At 36.2% G+C, this 21,261-nt stretch overlaps 1 protein-coding gene across 2 annotated transcripts in view; it reads right to left on the reverse strand.

The window, feature by feature from the left end:
• Positions 1–20,665, reverse strand: part of LOC138309530 (sodium-dependent phosphate transporter 1-A-like) — a 44,268-nt gene extending 23,603 nt beyond the window's left edge. The window contains exon 1 of one of the 2 annotated variants that reach the window (XM_069250755.1): positions 20,284–20,665. The gene's annotated coding sequence lies outside the window, so the exon portion shown is untranslated. Of the gene's footprint in view, positions 1–13,743; positions 13,810–20,283 lie in introns of those variants that run through there. The other variant, XM_069250756.1, reaches the window with a different exon arrangement.
• Positions 20,666–21,261: the final 596 nt, after the last annotated feature.

Genomic DNA, 21,261 nt, shown 5'->3' on the forward strand with positions numbered 1-21,261 from the left:
TTTGTTATTGTTACTGACTATTGGTGTTGTTGTGTTCTCTGTTGTTGTTGTTGTTGTTTATTGTTACCGTTGTTATTGTTGTGTTCTCTGTTGTTGTTACTGACTATTGTTGTTGTTGTGTTGTGTTCTCTGTTGTTGTTGTTGTTGTTTATTGTTACTGACTATTGTTGTTGTTGTTTTGTGTTCTCCGTTGTTGGTGTTGTATTCTCTGTTGTTGTTGTTGTTACTGACTATTGCTGTTGTTGTGTTCTCTGTTGTTTTGTTATTGTTACTGACTATTGGTGTTGTTGTGTTCTCTGTTGTTGTTTTGTTATTGTTACTGACTATTGGTGTTGTTGTGTTCTCTGTTGTTGTTGTTGTTTATTGTTACTGACTATTGTTGTTGTGTTGTGTTCTCTGTTGTTGTTGTTGTTTAATGTTACTGACTATTGTAGTTGTTGTGTTGTGTTCTCTGTTGTTGTAACTGACTATTTTTGTTGTTGTGTTCTCTGTTGTTGTTACTGACTATTGTTGTTGTTGTGTTCTCTGTTGTTGTTACTGAGTATTGTTGTTGTTGTGTTCTCTGTTGTTGTTACTGACTATTGTTGTTGTTGTGTTCTCTGTTGTTGTTACAGACTATTGTTGTTGTTGTGTTCTCTGTTGTTGTTACTGACTATTGTTGTTGTTGTGTTCTCTGTTGTTGTTACTGACTATTGTTGTTGTTGTGTTCTCTGTTGTTGTTACTGACTATTGTTGTTGTTGTGTTGTGTTCTCTGTTGTTGTTACTGACTATTGTTGTTGTTGTGTTCTCTGTTGTTGTTACTCACTATTGTTGTTGTTGTGTTCTCTGTTGTTGTTGTTTATTGTTACTGACTATTGCTGTTGTTGTTTTGTTCTCTGTTGTTGTTGTTGTTTATTGTTACTGACTATTGTTGTTGTTGTTTTGTGTTCTCCGTTGTTGGTGTTGTGTTCTCTGTTGTTGTTGTTGTTGTTGTTAATAACTATTGTTGTTGTTGTGTTGTGTTCTCTGTTGTTGTTGTTGTTTATTGTTACTGACTATTGTTGTTGTTGTTTTGTGTTCTCCGTTGTTGGTGTTGTGTTCTCTGTTGTTGTTACTGACTATTGGTGTTGTTGTGTTCTCTGTTGTTGTTACTGACTATTGCTGTTGTTGTGTTCTCTGTTGTTGTTTATTGTTACTGACTATTGTTGTTGTTTTGTGTTCTCTGTTGTGGTTTTGTTATTGTTACTGACTATTGGTGTTGTTGTGTTCTCTGTTGTTGTTGTTGTTTATTGTTACTGACTATTGTTGTTGTGTTGTGTTCTCTGTTGTTGTTGTTGTTTAATGTTACTGACTATTGTAGTTGTTGTGTTGTGTTCTCTGTTGTTGTTACTGACTATTTTTGTTGTTGTGTTCTCTGTTGTTGTTACTGACTATTGTTGTTGTTGTGTTCTCTGTTGTTGTTACTGACTATTGTTGTTGTTGTGTTCTCTGTTGTTGTAACTGACTATTGTTGTTGTTGTGTTCTCTGTTGTTGTTACTGACTATTGTTGTTGTTGTGTTCTCTGTTGTTGTTACTGACTATTGTTGTTGTTGTGTTCTCTGTTGTTGTTACTGACTATTGTTGTTGTTTTGTGTTCTCCGTTGTTGGTGTTGTGTTCTCTGTTGTTGTGTTCTCTGTTGTTGTTACTGACTATTGTTGTTGTTGTGTTCTCTGTTGTTGTTACTGACTATTGTTGTTGTTGTGTTCTCTGTTGTTGTTGTTTATTGTTACTGACTATTGTTGTTGTTGTTGTGTTCTCTCTTGTTGTTTATTGTTACAGACTATTGTTGTTGTTGTTGTGTTCTCTGTTGTTGTTACTGACTATTGTTGTTGTTGTGTTCTCTGTTGTTGTTACTGACTATTGTTGTTGTTGTGTTCTCTGTTGTTGTTACTGACTATTGTTATTGTTGTTGTGTTCTCTGTTGTTGTTGTGTTCTCTGTTGTTGTTTATAGTTTCTGACTAGTGTTGTTTTTGTGTTGTGTTCTCTGTTGTTGTTGTTTATAGTTACTGACTATTGTTGTTGTTGTGTTGTGTTCTCTGTTGTTGTTACTGACTATTGTTGTTGTTGTGTTCTCTGTTGTTGTTACTGACTATTGTTGTTGTTGTGTTCTCTGTTGTTGTTACTGACTATTGTTGTTGTTGTGTTCTCTGTTGTTGTTACTGACTATTGTTGTTGTTGTGTTCTCTGTTGTTGTTACTGACTATTGTTGTTGTTTTGTGTTCTCCGTTGTTGGTGTTGTGTTCTCTGTTGTTGTGTTCTCTGTTGTTGTTACTGACTATTGTTGTTGTTGTGTTCTCTGTTGTTGTTACTGACTATTGTTGTTGTTGTGTTCTCTGTTGTTGTTACTGACTATTGTTGTTGTTGTGTTCTCTGTTGTTGTTACTGACTATTGTTGTTGTTGTTGTGTTCTCTGTTGTTGTTACTGACTATTTTTGTTGTTGTGTTCTCTGTTGTTGTTACTGACTATTGTTGTTGTTGTGTTCTCTGTTGTTGTTACTGAGTATTGTTGTTGTTGTGTTCTCTGTTGTTGTTACTGACTATTGTTGTTGTTGTGTTCTCTGTTGTTGTTACAGACTATTGTTGTTGTTGTGTTCTCTGTTGTTGTTACTGACTATTGTTGTTGTTGTGTTCTCTGTTGTTGTTACTGACTATTGTTGTTGTTGTGTTCTCTGTTGTTGTTACTGACTATTGTTGTTGTTGTGTTGTGTTCTCTGTTGTTGTTACTGACTATTGTTGGTGTTGTATTCTCTGTTGTTGTTGTTGTTACTGACTATTGCTGTTGTTGTTTTGTTCTCTGTTGTTGTTGTTGTTTATTGTTACTGACTATTGTTGTTGTTGTTTTGTGTTCTCCGTTGTTGATGTTGTGTTCTCTGTTGTTGTTGTTGTTGTTGTTACTAACTATTGTTGTTGTTGTGTTGTGTTCTCTGTTGTTGTTGTTGTTTATTGTTACTGACTATTGTTGTTGTTGTTTTGTGTTCTCCGTTGTTGGTGTTGTGTTCTCTGTTGTTGTTACTGACTATTGGTGTTGTTGTGTTCTCTGTTGTTGTTACTGACTATTGCTGTTGTTGTGTTCTCTGTTGTTGTTTATTGTTACTGACTATTGTTGTTGTTTTGTGTTCTCTGTTGTGGTTTTGTTATTGTTACTGACTATTGGTGTTGTTGTGTTCTCTGTTGTTGTTGTTGTTTATTGTTACTGACTATTGTTGTTGTGTTGTGTTCTCTGTTGTTGTTGTTGTTTAATGTTACTGACTATTGTAGTTGTTGTGTTGTGTTCTCTGTTGTTGTTACTGACTATTTTTGTTGTTGTGTTCTCTGTTGTTGTTACTGACTATTGTTGTTGTTGTGTTCTCTGTTGTTGTTACTGACTATTGTTGTTGTTGTGTTCTCTGTTGTTGTTACTGACTATTGTTGTTGTTGTGTTCTCTGTTGTTGTTACAGACTATTGTTGTTGTTGTGTTCTCTGTTGTTGTTACTGACTATTGTTGTTGTTGTGTTCTCTGTTGTTGTTACTGACTATTGTTGTTGTTGTGTTCTCTGTTGTTGTTGCTGACTATTGTTGTTGTTGTGTTGTGTTCTCTGTTGTTGTTACTGACTATTGTTGTTGTTGTGTTCTCTGTTGTTGTTACTGACTATTGTTGTTGTTGTGTTCTCTGTTGTTGTTACTGACTATTTTTGTTGTTGTGTTCTCTGTTGTTGTTACTGACTATTGTTGTTGTTGTGTTCTCTGTTGTTGTTACTGACTATTGTTGTTGTTTTGTGTTCTCCGTTGTTGGTGTTGTGTTCTCTGTTGTTGTGTTCTCTGTTGTTATTACTGACTATTGTTGTTGTTGTGTTCTCTGTTGTTGTTACTGACTATTGTTGTTGTTGTGTTCTCTGTTGTTGTTGTTTATTGTTACTGACTATTGTTGTTGTTGTTGTGTTCTCTCTTGTTGTTTATTGTTACAGACTATTGTTGTTGTTGTTGTGTTCTCTGTTGTTGTTACTGACTATTGTTGTTGTTGTGTTCTCTGTTGTTGTTACTGACTATTATTGTTGTTGTGTTCTCTGTTGTTGTTACTGACTATTGTTATTGTTGTTGTGTTCTCTGTTGTTGTTGTGTTCTCTGTTGTTGTTTATAGTTTCTGACTAGTGTTGTTTTTGTGTTGTGTTCTCTGTTGTTGTTGTTTATAGTTACTGACTATTGTTGTTGTTGTGTTGTGTTCTCTGTTGTTGTTACTGACTATTGTTGTTGTTGTGTTCTCTGTTGTTGTTACTGACTATTGTTGTTGTTGTGTTCTCTGTTGTTGTTACTGACTATTGTTGTTGTTGTGTTCTCTGTTGTTGTTACTGACTATTGTTGTTGTTGTGTTCTCTGTTGTTGTTACTGACTATTGTTGTTGTTTTGTGTTCTCCGTTGTTGGTGTTGTGTTCTCTGTTGTTGTGTTCTCTGTTGTTGTTACTGACTATTGTTGTTGTTGTGTTCTCTGTTGTTGTTACTGACTATTGTTGTTGTTGTGTTCTCTGTTGTTGTTGTTTATTGTTACTGACTATTGTTGTTGTTGTTGTGTTCTCTCTTGTTGTTTATTGTTACAGACTATTGTTGTTGTTGTTGTGTTCTCTGTTGTTGTTACTGACTATTGTTGTTGTTGTGTTCTCTGTTGTTGTTACTGACTATTGTTGTTGTTGTGTTCTCTGTTGTTGTTACTGACTATTGTTATTGTTGTTGTGTTCTCTGTTGTTGTTGTGTTCTCTGTTGTTGTTTATAGTTTCTGACTAGTGTTGTTTTTGTGTTGTGTTCTCTGTTGTTGTTGTTTATAGTTACTGACTATTGTTGTTGTTGTGTTCTCTCTTGTTGTTTATTGTTACTGACTAGTGTTGTTGTTGTGTTGTGTTCTCTGTTGTTGTTTATAGTTTCTGACTAGTGTTGTTTTTGTGTTGTGTTCTCCGCTGTTGTTGTTTATTGTTACTGACTATTGTTATTGTTGTTGTTTATTGTTACCGATTGTTATTGATGATGTTGTTGTTATTCGCTTCTTCAGTGATTATATTTGTTTGCTTCATTTTTCTTGTGAAGTAATTGGTGCTGTTCACCACAACCTTTCTATTGTTTGTTGTTGTTGTTGTTTTTATGATGGTGTTCGTGCTGCTGCTGCTGCAAATTGACCGGATTTTCAAGGTTAAAAATGCAAGCCGAAATGACAACTCCATTTTCGTTACTGTTGGTTACAAAAAAACACGTAACACAAATATAAAAATACTTGACTGTGTATAAATATATATTGTACATTTGTTACATATTTATATAAGCCATGTATGTCAAATATATGTCACAACAACCATGGCCGACAGGAATATTTACATATTTTACATTTAACGTGAGCATATTTCGGAATTATTATCCTATGACGTAAATGAAAATTTTAATAGAATTGATTCACGTTTTTTTTCATAATTCATTGGTAAAGACAAATACAATTGTATAATTTTAGACCATAGCTACATGTATGTTTCGTTTTCTGTTTTAACCGTTGCATGGTGGTAGCTAGGTTCTAGGTCCCAAGTGTGAAAAAAACCCAACAACAACAAAACACTAAAATGTTTCTTAGGAAATGAGCAGTAAAAGACCTTACATATACTGATGCCTAACATCTTCCTTTTAAGAAACATTGAATTTTGCTTTAAAAAGATATATAGTGGGACCACATAATAATAGCATAAGACAAGAGATCCCAGAGGGATCTTGGCGCCCACCAAAGAATGATCTATATCTGACAAAGAAAGATGGATCTCTACTTTTTAAACTTTTTCAAACATACTGCATATAAAATTTGAGACAGATCGCTTCAGTACCTTTTGAGAAATAGCGGTAACAAACTTCAACTAACAAAATCCAAGATGACTCCTTGGCGGCCATCTTGTTGATCAATCGGTCCCAAATCACAATATGCACAACTAGGGCCCTAGGGGAACCTACATGTGAAATTTGAGAAAGATCCATTCAATACTTTCTGAGAAATAGCGATAACAAACTTTGAATATAAAAATCCAAGATGGCTGCCTGGCAGCGATTTTGTTGACCGATCGATCCCAAATCACAATATGCACAACTAGGGCCCTAGGGGAACCTACATATGAATTTTGAGACAGATCCCTTCAGTACTTTCTGAGAAATAGCGATAACAAACTTTGAATAACAAAATCCAAGATGGCTGCCTGGCGGCCATCTTGTTAACTGATCGGTCCCAAAATGCAATATGCACAACTAGGTCCCTAGGGGAACCTACATATGAAATTTGAGACAGATCCCTTCAGTTTTATCTGAGAAATAGCCATAACAAACTTTAACTATCAAAATCCAAGATGGCAGCCTGGCGGCCATCTTGTTCACCGATTGGTCCAAAAATGCAATATGCACAATAAGGGCCCTAGGGGAACCTACATATTAAATTTGAGAAAGATCCCTTCAGCACTTTTTGAGAAATGGGGATATCAAACCTTAACTATCAAAATCCAAGATGGCCGCCTGGCGGCCATCTTGTTTTTCCTATCAGCCTCAAAACTGTATGGCACAAATATGGACCAATGGTAACCTCCATGTGAAGTTTGAACAAAATTCCTTCCGTAGTTCTCAAGAAATATCAATAACTTCAACTGCCAAAATCAAAGATGGCTGCCTGGCGGCCATCTTGTTTTTCCGATCAGCCTCAAAATCTGTTTGGCACAAATATGGACCAATGGGACCCTCCATGTGAAGGTTGAACAAAATCCCTTCAGTAGTTCTCAAGAAATATCGATAACAAACTTCAACTGCCAAAATCAAAGATGGCTGCCTTGCGGCCATCTTGTTTTTCCGATCAGCCTCAAAATCTGTATGGCACAACTAGGGACCAAGGGTAACCATCATGTGAAGTTTGAACAAAATCCCTTTAGTAGTTCTCAAGAAATATTGATAACAAACTTCAACTGCCAAAATCAAAGATGGCTGCCTGGCGGCCATCTTGTTTTTCCGATCAGCTTCAAAATCTGTTTGGCACAAATATGGACCAAGGAGACCCTCCATGTGAAGTTTGAACAAAATACCTGCAGCAGTTTTTAAGAAATAGTGATAACAAGCATTGTTTACGGACGGACGACGACGGGCGACGGACCACGGACGCAGGACGATTTGAATAGCCCACCATCTGATGATGGTGGGCTAAAAACCAATTGAAACAAATTTTTGCATAATCTTGAATTTTGCATTTATTTTCACTTTTTGTGTTTATTTCATGAGTCCTGGCAGGTTACAGATATCAATAGAACAGAAAATTACACAACTATGGCCTAACGATTATCGCCTTTTCACTGTTCCACAAACACTATATTTCGCAATTATCTCATAAAACCACAGGGACCTTGCACGAATTTTAACCAACAGTATCATATATATATCTTTGATATGTCATACTTACTAAACACAATGTAACATATGCACTATGTTTTGTTGATCCAAAGGTATAATTTGAATTTCCTGTTGGAATTGTATTCAGTTGATGATTAGACATTATAGATAGTATATATGTATACATGTATAAATACTGCTTATTAGAATTTCTTGCCAGGTCCCTGTGCATAAAACCAATGCAAAAAAAAAAATAAATCCACAAAACTATGCATCATATATCATATACATATATTTTGCAAAATATGAATAACATACCTCATGAATTTATTCCGAAATAAGCAGCCCGTTTTGTGTTTTTATGAGAGGTTATGCAGACTTGGCTGATTTGTGTTGGCAAAGAATCAACACGTTTTAAAACACATTAATTAGATTCAATAATTTTCTATCATGACGGGTTATAAAATAATTCATATATCAACTTGTATTTCAAAATCAGACGATGCTCGGGGCAAAATGTCACTGTATATAATATAGGTAAAACTAATGAAAGGTGCATGACAGTGGATTTGACACTGCATTTAAGAATTGATGTCACTATTTTTAAATTGCCTAGGTGTATGGAATTGTTTTGAGGATTCTTGCATTCTCCATTACTATAAGCCCACATTTCAATTGCAAGTTTTTTTAAAAGATAAATGCGTCTCATATATTTTGCCCCGGCTTCGGAAAAAGTCTGGGCAATTAATGTCATGTGTGCTTTATCAGTGACCGAGTTCGGGATAGATCATATAAAGTATGTCATGTGCTTTATAGGGGCCGCGGTTAGGAATAGATCAGATAAAGCGTGCCATGTGCTTTATCGGGGCCCGGGTTTGGAATCGATCAGATAAAGTATGTCATGTGCTTTATCGGGACCGGGGTTAGGAATAGATCAGATAAACTGTGCCATATGCTTTATCGGGGCCCGGGTTCGGAGTAGATTGATCAGATAATGCATATATATGTGTGTCATGTGCTTTATCGGTGCACGGGTTCGGAGTAGATCAGATAAAGTATGTCATGTGCTTTATCGGGGCCCGGATTCGGAATAGATCAGGTAAAGTGTGTCATTTGCTTTATCGGGGCTCGGATTCGGGGTAGATCAGGTAAAGTGTGTCACGTGCTTTATCGGGGCCAGAATTCGGAGTAGATCAGATAAAGTATGTCATGTCATGTGCTTTATCAGGGCCCGAGTTTGGGATGAATCAGATAAACTTTGTAAAGTATCATGGAGATTATGTGTTTAATCGGGGCCGGGTTCGAAATAGATAAGATAAAGTATGTCATGCCCTCACCAAAACAATGGCGAGTTCAAAGTCAGGTCTAGCCTACATTGTACAAACCCCCACCCCGCACATCCCTCAAACACTACTACCCCTGTCCAAGAATACGACGGGAACAATCAGGTAAGTCGTTTAGGACACACAGGTAAACCAAATAAACGTAACACTTTATTGACAGATTATATATGACCCCGCCCCTCCACTCCCTCCCCCCGCACCGCCACTTCCGGCCAGGAGATTACGTATACCCGCGCGACCGGCCGATAAACTTATTGTTGGTGTCTGTAAATGAGAGTGACGTGAAATTGATGAGATAAGATAAGTGTTACAGTTGTATCCGTCTGTTCATACTTATCTACGAACACAGGGTTACATAACATGCCTTTATGGTATCTATAAAGAATTCGCTAGTGCGCACGTGCGTAATACACGCGCGTAATGAACTGATAAATATATACACACATGCACGTGTATATGTCACATCTCATATATACATCACGTGTAAAATAAAAAGGTTATTCAGTTTTGTCTACTTGCCCTGCAGGTAGGGCGTTAGAATTGCACCTGCTTGATTGTAGAATGCGACTAAATTTAGGATCTTATCTACTCATCCTAACGTCTCCCTTGACACCGCCTTTGGCCTTCTATTGAACGTTCGCCCCTGTGGGAAATGTTCTGGGTTCTGTCCCCGGGCCGAGACAAACCATAGTCTATAAAAGTTGTAGTTTCTGCCCCAATACAGATCCTCATACCCACTCCGTCCAATAGAGGATCTGACAGCATCCCATAAAGGGTCGTGTACGGATGACCTTATTACCACGTGTACTTCTATCAAATACATTTTCTATACATTGCTACGTTAATTGATAACGTCATTTCGTCCCAGTATACACATACATTTTACCTTGGTTGTGCTCTTTGGGCGAGATAACTACGTACATGTACATGAAAATAATTCGGACAGCTATTTCAAACTATTTCGTCCCCAGTCAAGATTCTGGTAGTTGGCCATTTCCAAAGGTCATCTTGACGTGACCTCTAATGGGATGTTGTCTGATCCTCTAATCAAACGTAGTGATATTAAGGATATTATATATCTAATCAGATTGCAAAGCGCTCAGCATTAAGACAATGGGACGACTGGTTCGCCCATTGTCAGTGTATTGTGACCGGGTGGAGTGTGTTGCTTGATGTCTTCGGCGGCATACTTCAATGAGCACTATAAAATGGACAAGAGTTCCACTGTACAAGAAGACACAACACGAATATACAGCAGTCTCCCAAAACACGTATCTCGCACACACACACTACACAACACACTGCATACACGGGAGGCCGTCCTTACATGACCCTGGCATCCCCCATTGCTTGGTCGTAAAAGGCGACTAAATTCGGAATCTTATCTTTTCTCTTCTTCCTTACTGACTTCATCTCTCCTAATGCCTCCCTTAGCACCGCCTCACTTTTGGCCCAGGAGTTGACCGTTCGCGCCTGTGAGGAAGGCTCTGGGTTCTGTCCCCTGGCCGAGACACACCAAAGTCTATAATAGTGGTAGTTTCTCCTCCTGCTTAGCGCTCAGTGCTTAGCGCTCAGATGACAGGGAGAGGGACGACTGGTTCGCCCGTTGTCAGTGTAATGTGACTGCGTGGGGTGTGTTGCTTGGTGTCTTTGGTGGCATACTTCAGTGATATATCACTATAAAAAGGCAACAGTACCACTGTACAAGAAGACAACACGAACATATGCAGTCTCTAGTAGAGCAACTGCAGTAAAACTTCAAACCAGGAAGTAAATTGTCATGTATTTGAACTTGTGCAATCATTTATAAAGCAGAAGATTTTGAACATAACATAATTTTATAATGTATAGTATATCTTGTTATTATATACTCTGATTAATTCAATTATTATTTATACCTATTGTATGAATAATGTATGTCATCACCTGTAAATATTTCATGTTAATTGGAGAAGGCCTCTTAAGTTAAAATAAATTGTGCCTAATCCATTTGTACTTTTATGACAATAAAATATGTTTAAAGTCAAAACCATGACACCAATGAAAACTTAGTAGCGAAAAACAACTTCTAGTCATATAAAACTGCTATTGCGATAGCAATCAATATAAACAATTAGAGTTCAAGGCAAAAGACATTTCGCATTTCCCGTACAGCAGAATCATCTGCCATGGTATTGTATGCAGGTATATTGATTGTGACGTCATGAACAACGTCATATTTTCCCCGGGGAAAACGACTCTAGTTTCTAGGTTGGTTCCCTCCATATGATCAATGTATTAAATAGTGAATCGAAAAGTAATAAAATAAAAAAGCCTGTCTACAAAAGTGGGAGACGCACAACAGTGGAGAACTTTAGACCAAATAGCTTGACGTCAGTGGTAGGGAAATATTTCAAAGGTTGGTAAGAGATGTAATATTTGATCATATGAATGAAAGCAATATCTTCTCGGGAACCAGCATAGATTCCGTGTAGGTAAATCGTGTAAAGCCAACCTCTTAGAAGTCATATAAGCCATCAGAAATTGCAAATGGAGAACACATGAATGCTATTTATCTTAGCTTTTGGCAAAGTTTCTCAGAAATATCTAATTGCTAAGTTGAAAGGCTATGGAATTGAAGATGTCTTCACCTGGGTATATGATTCCTAACTGATCTGAAACAATGGGTCATAGTAAATAGTGAAAAGTTTGGCCTACAATGTAATAGAGGAGGTAAAAAGTGGGGTCCGCCAGGGTTGTGTGTTAGGTCCTATTCTGTTTCTCATCAAAAATAAACCAAGTACCATGGAATTATTCGCCGATGACAATAAACTTTTTAGGAAAGGCACTGAGGTATTGGTGAATTACAATCCGACCTGGACAATATTGTGGATTGGACAATCACTTGGAACAAGAAATTAAAAAATGTAAACATGCATGAACATCGGCACTTTAAAGCATCATAAGGACAAAATACTAAATCAAGACTGCACAAAGAAAATATTTAAGTGTAGTATTTGATGAAAAATTTAACGTTAGTGTTAATCAAACTGTTAAAAAAAGCAAATAGAAATCTTGGCCTAATTTTAAGAAAATTTACATGAATGAATATTGTCATGTTCATGTCTTTATTCAACCATGGGTCTAAAAAGACACTTGTATCACAGGAGTTTGACGTTCTGTCAATTATATATAGTATAAATATATATAAAAAATCCTAAATACTATATAGTAGTATATAGGGGTATTTTTTATATATTTATACTATATATTATTGACAGAACGTCAAAGTCCTGTGATACAAGTGTCTTTTTAGACCCATGGTTGAATATGCCACTCGGGTATATATGGTCCCCAGTAATGGAAAAAGAACAGATAGCTATTTGAAATGTACACAGCAGAGCTACTAAAAGGGTTTCAGGTTCAGAACGTCTTAGAACTCATCCAGAAAGATGAATACGACTTGGTCTGACACCTTAGGGTATAGACGAATGAGAGATGACATGTTACATAATATTATGATATACAGTATATCATGTTATTATATACTCTGACAAATATAATTATTATTTATACCTAAAGTATTATGCCATCACCTGTAAATATTTCATATTGATTGGAGAAGGGTTCTTAAGTTGAAATTACTTGTGCCTAATCCATTTGTACATTTATGACAATAAAATATGTTTACAGTCAAGTAAAAAAAATGAAAATAAAATACTCAATGACGTTGATTTGGTAGAAAAAATGATCAACTATTCTTACTCTCCACAATCACAAACACTAGAGACAATAGCAATACGTCATATAAGAAATGGAGCAAGACCCGACAAATACATGTCTCTTTTGCCAGAAGGGTAATTAATAATTGGAACTCGCTACTAAATAATATAGTAGATCACTAAACTTTAAACTGTTTTAAATCTCGTCTCAACAACCATTGGTGCAATGTATCATTCAAATCTTATCCCAATTTTATGACGCTACGCAACTAAAATTTTTAGATACCACTGATCAAAACGCGCCGCAGTAAGCGAATCCACTGTAGCTAACCATCATTTCAAGACAAAGGTGACAGAGAGGCACTGACAGTAGGTCGGTGGTTTGTCTCCGGGCACTCCAGCTTTCATTAATCAACCTCTTTAATACGTCACATCTTTATAATAAGTGATCATGATTGTTGAGGGGACTTAATTTCTAAGCAAAAGGGCGAAAAACTAGGCCATATTTGTGTTTGGGGCGTAGATGCTCTATCGCCGACAGAGTATAAACGATATCCATCAATTTAACATTAACTGATTTTTTATCTTGTATAAATAAGATCATTTATTTTGCTTTTGACACATGCGCAATCAGTACTTAATTTTATATAGGCCATAGTGCTATGGAATTGTTTCGGGATGCAATTAATTATTTCTAATATTTTTATCTTGAATTAAAATTAGAAGCTCAAACTTGTCAATGGTGGTGATGGTGTAAAGTAAGAAACTTTTGTAACTGAAGAAAAATACTAATTCGTCTGCTCCTGTTTTTGATAGAGAAAACATACCATTCGTCAACGGTGGAGCATCTTTTAATGCGCGAACCGATTATATTTGTACATATATCTCGGTATATCGTACAACAGTAAATGGTGTAATAATTTATCTAACATTTGACCAGAAGGATGTCACAACGGCTTCCGTACAAATATAAATTACTATTAAACTACTTATGCAAATTTCCATATTTGCATATTTATGAATAGGAAAGATTTTGTGCAAAACTGCTGTGTTTACAATTAAAATATGGAAATCGCAGCACAAAGCAAAGTAAAACTAATTTATAATATAGAAAAAAATATGTTTAATTAATTAAAATGATATATATACACTCAGAAATGAAATTAATTAATGAAGCAGGAAAAAACTTCTTCAGTGTATAAACAATGCCATTATATACACTATGCTATGACACATACCAGGCTTAATTATATATTCATATAGTATATATGATACACACTTTATATACCTATATAAATGATAAACAGTACACTTTACCTGTGTTCGCGTCTTTCATCAACACGAGCCGAGCTTGGGACACAACAGCTGTTTGGGTGACAGGTGCATTTGCTAGGCTACTTAAATAACTGGCCTTTATATAGCTTGCATGAGTGATGAAAACATATATCATCGCCTGTCACTCGTGCATATTTATGTATCATCACACATTGAGTGTTTTAATGTCGCCTTTCGTATCAATGTAAATTTAATTAAGATCGAAATAGATTCATAAATTTTACTTTCAGTATACAACTAGACTCTCTATATATGTAATATACAGTGGCCGAGTAAGGCCAAAAGTCGATCATATTTTTTATGTTGCACACATAATCGAGGCTGTCCTTAAATGACTCTGGCTGTTAATGGGACTTTAATTTAATATAGCAAACCATATCAAAGTACATCCTCTACATTCCAGTGGTTACTATCACTGTCGTAATATAACGTAATATAACGACGGTGAAAGTAACCCCTGGAGTATCGAGGATGACAAAAGTAAGGTCAAAAATAGACAATAAGCAGTCAGTGGATGAAAACCTGAGTACCTAGAGAAAAAATACCCGACCAACAAGTCAGAATGGTAATTGTACAACAGTGGTTTCGAAGGGCTATTGGTAATATAAATTGCAACATCTTCAGAAAAATGCCTTAAATTTCTCCCGAGATGTTACGATTGCTGGTATTAAAATAGGCATATGCCAGGGTTGTTCACTAAGCCCCTAACTATTGTCAAAGCAGCTCTTACAATTGTATTCTGGAAATGTCTCCGTAAAGAACAAGAAATCAGCAATGGAGAATTTCAGAAGTTGGGATCAGTATTTTGTTTTGGGTCATAATGACAACCAGGGTCATTTAAGCACCGGATTTTGGAAGTTTGGAGAAAAGCAAAGTATCCGGAGAAGAACCATCGACCATTAGTTACGAATCATTAGTGACAACTGTCCTGCATGTTTTCGAAATCGATAACCTTAGGTGGAGGGCTATTTGTTATCATGTTAAGACAGTTTAACCACCCAGCCACCTCCTATTATCAGTTTAGGAATGAGTTGCGGCATTTACTTCGTAAAAGGCATCCTCGATACTCCAGGGGTTCCGATCACTTACGATCTCTATACCCTCTACATTTCTCGGAGATGTTGCGATTGGCGATTGACAATCAGCGAATCATGGCCGACCGAAAGTGCTGAGAAGAAGCTCATTTGGGTCTTGTTAGGTTTTTTTTCTTAAAAAAATTACATGTTCGTTTGTTTCGGACATTTCGTCTTTACGCTTATTTATATACCACGCGAAAATGCAAAAAAAAAAAAAAAAAAAAAAAAAACGAAAACAAAGAAAATCTACTAAAGCAAGACGAATTAGCGAAAAACCGACAAAGCGAAAACTAACCCACATAACGTTAACGCTATTTAAAGCGGAAACCTGCCAGAGCGCCAAATCTTAAAGACGAAAAGACGTCAAAGAGGTGTAAAATGACGTCATTTTAACTTTATGCATTGACGTCATTTTTCTGCAGTTTTAATGTCTTATTCAACTTTGGCTGATGTTTGGTTGGCGGGTTTCACATGGCACACACAGAACAAGTTAAACAAAAATTTTTTTGTATTGATAATTAACTTTCTACACACATAAAACTATTTCTCGTTATGTGATTTCTATAAACGTCTAATGTATGTGGCGACGCCTGATAGTCATTCTCGAAGGACATTTTTTTATCTCAATCAAATTAAGTACGCCTTATTTAGAAAGTTAATTGCGTTAATTTAAGAATAAACACCATTTTATGCGGTGCATAATGTGATTTATTATATCGATAAGATATATCGATAAGATTCTCATGCTTCATTATTCAAATATCACGTGCAATCGTAATTTCCAAGGACTTAATTGAATTTAAAAAAAAAGAAACCATTAAAAAGTGAGCAAATTCGACACTGAACACACTGTTTTCACCAAGATCTGATGATTAAAGTGTATAATTAGAGTGAGTATTGCTAGACCATTTTAAGAAATTTAGAGGTTTAGATAATCAAGCCCAGAGGGATCTTCACGTCAATCAAAGAATGGTCTATTTCTAACAATAGATTGGGGAATTCTTTTCTCAGAGCTGCTTTTCAAACGTCAACAATCAAAATCCAAGATGCCATCTTGATGATGGATCCGTCGGAAATGCAATAGACACATCTAGGACCTTTGTGGAGCCTGTATATGAAATTAGAGAAAATTCCTTTTATTACTTTCAGTAACAAAAATTAACTATCAAAATTCAAGATGACTGCCTGTTGGCCATCTTGTTTCCAGATCGTTCCCAAAATTCAATATGCATAATATTACATAGCTCACAACAGTATTGTCTCATGGAAAGTATGTTTGTCTAACATTACAAAGTTTGCTCCATGATGTCGGTGTGACCGGTAGATTTTGTAGTAATTCCGACAAAATGTGTTTATATCTCATCAAAAGAAAAACGAAAGAAAAAATGAAGATTCCATGTCTATGAAAATTTACTACATGTATAAAAACACAATGCACGAAAATAGACTCACCTAGCACAAACACCCGTGCATCGCACCGTGTTGTAGTAAATACTGAACTAAAATATTAATGCATCTTCTCCTATGAGAAAATTCTGTTGAAAGTCTTTCTTCTGAGATTAATATCTCGACAGTTTGGTAGTGATAATAAAACATACACGTTACTCCCTTTTTTAATCTGCTGGAAGTGTTCCAAATTTCATCTCGCGTAAACGGTCTTGAAATAAACTTGGTAGAAATGAAAATAAGATTAATGGTATTCGCCTGTTGGATGTTTCTGATAAGGGTAATAGGATAGTTAGTGTTTTCGCCAAAATCTAACTGCTTTCTTATTCCTCCAACAATGGCATAATGTTTACCGCAGGAAATAATTTACTGTAATTAAACTAATAATCGTGGAAACTTAATTTCGCAGTTTTAGTCCTTTCCGTTGCTGTTGATTTTCGCATTTTCTAATTGGCATTCAAAGTGATTTAATTTATATATTATAAAAATAATGTGGAATACATTAAATTGTACATGGCTACATCCACTTATTAATTTTTTCACTGGTCAATTTGGTCTCAAAAGGAGAGTAGATTAATAAGGTAATAAAATGTCGTATCCAGGGTTATAATCAACTCAGCACCGACCGGTACATTTCTCGGGTTCAGCGTTATCGCCTTTATACTAATTTCAAGCTATGGAATTTTTTAAAGTTAAGATACCTGATGACAAACTGGGCCTAGGTTGGGGATTTAAAGGTCTCGGGTTCAAACCGTTTGTCCCTTTGATACATTTTCCCTGTCACAGAATTGGCTTTTATATGAAATATTTCTCTCTTCTCTCTTTTAATATAGTACTATACACATAATGTTTGCTCACCGTAACATGTGACACCATCCTCGATACTCCAGGGGTTCCAATCACTTACGATCTCTACACCCCTGAACTATCTCATAGTGAAATTGAAGGCAGCTCAGCGGAAAACATTTGACCAATCACAGGCTAGCAAAGATTTCCTATGAAGACTACAGAGAGAGCGACGCCAAACATCAAAGCCACACAGTCAACCACAGTGTACCGTTATACGGCTCTTTTGATGAACATCAAATGACTAAATTACCTGTTCTATTCTGTTGTCTCCAGTTTTTTCTACGAGATTGGCCAAGGGTGTAGAGATCGTAAGTGATCGAAACCTCTGGAATATCGAGGATGATGTGACATGTGAACATTTACTCGTTCGAGGTATAATTTCGCTACCTAATGGATTGTTATTTCGCTATCTTCAATATTTTGGGTTAGAAAATACACAAAGCGTTCCCCGCGGTGGCCGAGTGGTTAAGATGTCCCGACATATTACCACAAGCCCTCCACCTCTGGGATGCGGGTTCGAATCCCATGTGGGGCAGTTGCCAGGTACTGACCGCTGACCGGTGGTTTTTCTCCGGGTACTCCGGCTTTCCTCCACCAACAAACCTGGCACGTCCTTACATGACCCTGGCTGTTAATAGGACGTAAAACTAAACAAACAAACAAAAAAATCCATGGTTACACGTTATGAAAACACAGGTTTCCTTAGAATCTGTGAATAATTTATTTAAGATTGAAACGTGAAGGTCTGCCAAGATCGACCTTTAGCTGGCAGCAGAAAGTTTCAGAATGTCAAATATCCTATACAGATTAGTGATCAGTTCAAGGCTATTATCAGATTAGGTGTTTTATTTTGATTCGCTCGCGGAGAATATGATTCCTCTCTGACGTCATTCGTTACATTTACATTGGGCGTGTGTATACGATTCTAGAACACATGGTGATGGACGGTAACATATATATATAATCAAGCGTCATGCCAGGGGATTATTTCCCCGAGGTTGGGTCAGAGATCCTGACCATCCGGAACTCCAAGGGGAATAGATATTCTCGCGATAATACCCGATGAGTTCAGGATGAGATCTTGACATCCTCCTATATACAGGGTGTCCCAAAAAACATGTCCCGAGTTTGACGCTTTATAAAAAAGGTTTTGATAGACTGTGGAATTTGATCTATATACCATGAACAACCTGGAGAAATATCTTTTTGTTAATACTTACATTGAAAATCGAGAGAAAGTCATATTTCGCTAATTTTGCGATTTGTTCAGAAAATCAATAACTATCAGTTAAAGAAAGGGCGCGAGGTGTCCGCCCTTCTTTTCGATGACATGAGGAATTCTGTCCCTGAAATTCCTCACCACCTCACAATTCTGTAAATCTGCTTCCTGGAGATGAACAACATAGTTGGGTGACATTTTCATAACATTTCATTTACTAAAGTAGAGGATTTTCCGACCGCATTGTAGATTTTAATAACTTCAGCCTGAATTTTCATGGTGCTGGAAAGTCATCAAAATGTGACATCATCGATGATGTCATCATTTCTATATGTCGTAATCACACATAATGACAATGTAATCGGTACATTTTTACCCAATTAAGTTAAATTTGGATACTCCTGCTTTCCAGATTATTTTGAATTTTCAAAAAAAGTTTAGAATTCCAAAATTTATTACCCGTCAAAGTAGGGACGTGTTTTTTGGGACACCCTGTATATACTGTAAAACACTAAATTTTCACGAGATTCAAATTTTCGTCTCATTTCGTTAGAGCTCAAACGTGAATTCACATAATTCGCGATTAACTGTATGACCTGTATACATGTAAATACAAGTTCAATTTAATCATTACTTTAAGCCATTTGGCTTACCAGTTTAAAAATATAAACATAATAAAATAATAAACGTAATACAGGTGTGAATATATGAATGCACAGTTGTTATTTTGAGTATTTGGTCGCGAATTTATGCATTGTATCCGATATGCTGAAAATAACACATACGTGTATTTGTCAAGGTTTCATATGGTACTTGGTCTGTCGTTTCGTCTTTTGTTTCGAATTGAGACTATTGTATTCCTAAGTGCATCCGACAGGTACGGAAAAGATAAATAATAATGTAGTATTGCAGTAGTTACTAAGTTATGAATAAATTTTCTGTATAAAAGGTGCTGCTTGCGGTATATGTACGTACGTTTGTATGTAGTATCTCCATGCGATAGTGGAAACTCAAGCAAACATTATAGTGCTATTTCACTGAAGCATGATATAGTATTTCAGTACTTACTTTGTTATTAATAAATTGTCTGTATAAATGGTGCTGCTTGCGGTATATGTACGTGTGTATGTAGTGTCTCCATGCGATAGTTGAAACTCTAGCATACATTATAGTGCTATTACACTGAAGCATGATAGAGTATTTCAGTACTTACTTTGTTATTAATAAATTGTCTGTATAAATGGTGCTGCTTGCGGTATATGTACGTTTGTGTGTAGTGTCTCCATGCGATAGTTGAAACTCTAGCATACATTATAGTGCTATTACACTGAAGCATGATAGAGTATTTCAGTACTTACTTTGTTATTAATAAATTGTCTGTATAAATGGTGCTGCTTGCGGTATATGTACGTTTGTGTGTAGTGTCTCCATGCGATAGTTGAAACTCTAGCATACATTATAGTGCTATTACACTGAAGCATGATAGAGTATTTCAGTACTTACTTTGTTATTAATAAATTGTCTGTATAAATGGTGCTGCTTGCGGTATATGTACGTTTGTGTGTAGTGTCTCCATGCGATAGTTGAAACTCTAGCATACATTATAGTGCTATTACACTGAAGCATGATAGAGTATTTCAGTACTTACTTTGTTATTAATAAATTGTCTGTATAAATGGTGCTGCTTGCGGTATATTTACGTTTGTGTGTAGTGTCTCCATGCGATAGCGGAAACTCAAGCATACTTGATTCATGCTGCCATAGTTACCGGATAGCAAACCCTACCAGTCATATTATATATACTTTTATAACGTGCATACCAGTCATCCTGTCTTTCAGTTTGAAAACGATTAATAAACTGTCAAATAATCTTTATATTATTGTCAATAAACGACCACACAGTAATATAATGAAATAATAACGTACACATACCTGTGAATATCTTCTTGAAATTGAAATCATCCCAGAACAAGTTGGTAATATTAAGGTGTAAAATTCATAATATATCACAAAAGTATTAAATGTAGCACTCGTTGGAGAGAAAACTAGCTTCGATCTACAAACATGATATACGTTGTCCGGGCGATCCGCTGTGATAACCCACAATCCTAATACAATGGCGACCGAAGTCAAAGTCCTGGCACGATAACCACAGTAGTAGATAATAAACTCACATCCACCTCTCAGTATAAATACAGATGACAAGGCAGTGGCGACATTATGCTACCTGCTGAAGGATTTGATAATTAACTAACGATGTGCAATATATTCTCTCTGTCTGCCTTAGACAGCACTCGTGCACGCGCAATGCACGTGTACAAAGCGCGTGAATTAATCTCGTAAACAATAAATCTATTTTTATCGACGAGCAATGTTTATATCCTATCTAAACGATTGCCTGCAGATAATCTATACGCTGTTATTTTTATGTTTCTCAACCTAAACACATCATAAACTCGCTGTAGCTTTGAGGTTGCATATCAAATTCCCTTCGTTGTTGCTGTAAAATCTTCACTGGCCAATATTTGAGTTTGTTTGTAACAACCACAGGGATTAGCACCAATCAACGGTCGATTTATATATATATATATATATATTACTGTACTACATATATAGTTGACCACTGGTTGGAAAATCGTGCCACGTCCCTGTGGTAACAAGCTGAGGACTGACCTTGACCGACATCATACTGAAATTTTGCATTATAACCTTACGAGCTGACGACCTTGAACTTCGTACAAGGTCACTTGTTGTACTATGACGTTACGAGTTAGTGACCTTTAAATTCGAACAAGGTCACTTGCTGTACTATGACTTTACCACTTAGTGGCCTTCAGTTTCTTACTATGTCACTCGCTATACCACATCCTCGATACTCCAGGGGTTACTAATACTATCGTAATATTCACC

The sequence above is a fragment of the Argopecten irradians genome, chromosome 15 (genome assembly GCF_041381155.1).
Source record: "Argopecten irradians isolate NY chromosome 15, Ai_NY, whole genome shotgun sequence".
In the NCBI taxonomy this organism is placed as follows: Eukaryota; Metazoa; Mollusca; class Bivalvia; order Pectinida; family Pectinidae; genus Argopecten; species Argopecten irradians.